Source organism: Priapulus caudatus, unplaced genomic scaffold (genome assembly GCF_000485595.1).
Source record: "Priapulus caudatus unplaced genomic scaffold, Priapulus_caudatus-5.0.1 Scaffold153, whole genome shotgun sequence".
NCBI lineage: Eukaryota > Metazoa > Priapulida > Priapulimorpha > Priapulimorphida > Priapulidae > Priapulus > Priapulus caudatus.
The window spans coordinates 241,321-243,820 of NW_014577214.1; the positions used below are offsets into that span (position 1 = coordinate 241,321).

The window sequence follows — 2,500 nt, forward strand, 5'->3', positions numbered from 1 at the left end:
AGCGTGCTGCCAAAATTCGCTCGACGCTCGCTTGATTTCACTCGAATACAACACAAATATTCAACCATTCTACTCCATCTTCAAATGTTTCTATTTGAAGAACAGTGTTCACTTATTATAAAAACATACTGTCTGTGTTAGTAACCGAGCTGTGTCATGCGAAATCAGACAAAGCCTGACAAAATTCTCGCGTTTGTTCCCGTTGCGCAGTTTATGTAAATGGCTGCAAGTACAGGGCTATAGGCGGCGCACTGCATTTTGGGAAACTACCACGCTGCTTTCCAACTCCCGTACAAGCCTCGCCAGTGGAGCATTGCAAAAACGTTGCAGCGTTGCGGCGCAAAAATGAGGTCACGAAGAGCGCCGGTGGGTGGTTCCTGATTCTGACAGCCATTTACATAAACTGCGCAACGGGAGCGAACGCGAGAATTTCGTCAGGCTTTGTGTGATTTCGCGTGACACAAATCTGTTCTGATGCTCTTATCAATTCCGGCTAGGTTTCTCCCCGTGCGTAGAAAGGTTTCTCTCTCGGTTCAGTATCCGAAAACGACGATTATCGGTGTGGGGCTGTTGTCCCGTTTCTTTAGGCGATGCGCGTTGCGGATTGATAAATTCATCGCGTATTGTTCTTCCAGTGTTAGGTCATCCACTGCAAAAGTGTGTATTCTTTCTAAATTCTATAGTGCGTGCTGGTTCATTTTCGTATCTCTCGACTCCATAGATAAGGAGGGTGTACTTTCTGCTGTGGACTTGCGTATGGAGGAACGACTGCTTGAGTGTTTCGACTTCTTGTGTTAAATTTTGTAGCTGTGCTCGATCTCTGTTCTGGTTTTTTTTAACCGAGTCGACCTCCATCTCTAGGTTTTCCATTTTTTCGGTTAAAGTGGTGATCTTCTCTGTGACGTCGGAAAACCCCGCTTCTAATTTGTTATTCAGACTTGCCTTTAGGCCGACGATGAGTTCTCGCAGCTCCGCGTTCGTGACCTCGGCACCGGCTTCATCGTTGTGAGACCATTGCAGTAGCCATGCTAACTGAAGTGCCGAGTTCAGCGTTCATAGAAATATCCACTGTCTCTTTTCGTTCCTTGTTTTGCCTCGTCACGTAGTTGTGCATGGATTTTTTCGAGACCTACTGCTTAGCTCCACGCATAATATGTCGATTTTTTTGATACTTTTCCTTTAACTTTCTCAAAATATATGGGAGCCGATGTATAACACGTCTTATTCACTGGGTGCCATTACCGGAAGTCCTAGAGAGATGCTAACTTACTGTTCTGCCGGATCTCTTAAGCACCAGCACCTTGAACAGACCAGCATTACAACCTGTGCAACAAATGTTAAATACAAAAAATGTAATTCACAATATCAGCCGATTACAATGCTACATGCATACATATATATCAAGAGCTCATAATAGAGAAGAGTATGACACCGTTTTAACAGCGTTTTGCATAGTTTTCAACTTGTAAATATTCTATTTATCACTATGTGAATAAATATATTCAAACTTTACCTTACGTATCTTTATTATTAACTTTATCATATGACACCACCAATTTACCTGAAAATCGTATGTGTTCTTCAAAAAAGTTCTGTGAATACGACACGGTTTCACATAGTTTTCCCAAATGTTTGCATGTATTCGGCGCATGTTGATATGCGGCGGCAGCACCAGGTTGTAACTACGGGACGCTGGGGGCTGTTGGGGATATTAGGTAAGCAGAGTAACAGCACTTGTTTCGCTTCCTTATCATCAGGAACACGATGGCAACACAGCTAAAATAGCTGCTAACACAGCTGCTAGCTTGCCGTGAGCACACATTTATTTAGCCCGGCTTCAACGTATTCTGAAGTACGATGCACTGGAACGGAAATATTAAAAACTAGGGTCTCCGGAACGGCAAAAATGTAAGATCTGCATGGTAACTAGAACGAGATATGGTCTGGAACGAGATATTCTTAAAAATGCGATGCACTGGAACGGAAGTTTAGGGTTAGGGTTGAAAATGGGGGTCTCTCCCGCGGCACATACCTACCATGCAATATATATGGAGTGCCCCCCCCGACCCAGCACGACCCAGTTAAGGCTCAACAATGCAATGGTCATGCATGTGCACCGAGACATGTTAGACAAGGTAGATGAACAGGATGTAATTTCAGAATTTGTAAGTTGCCATCCAGGCAGAAAAGATAAAATTGGAATAATAAAAAAATAAAATGACAAGTTATCTGACTGGACTGTCTGGTATTACTATTAATACTGATTAATTAGAGGTGTTATATCAGTGCGCTAAAATTTGGAATGTGTATTTAATATGACAATGTGCCTATTCAAATTCAAACTTCAAAACATACAAATGCATGTACATAGTGAAATTATAAATGCAGATTGAAAATAGGCTTATTTTTCATAATTATATACTGATAGTATATACAATTTTGTAAATAATGTTTTATTAGTTTTCATACTCATAATATATATTTTAGATACTTTAGTCAA

The 2,500-nt window shown here is 41.2% G+C and overlaps 1 protein-coding gene across 1 annotated transcript in view; it reads right to left on the minus strand.

Annotated features, from left to right (window-relative positions):
• The window catches only part of LOC106806311 (EF-hand calcium-binding domain-containing protein 4B-like), a 16,211-nt gene that overhangs the window by 13,083 nt on the left and 628 nt on the right, over window positions 1-2,500 (minus strand). The window lies entirely within an intron of this gene.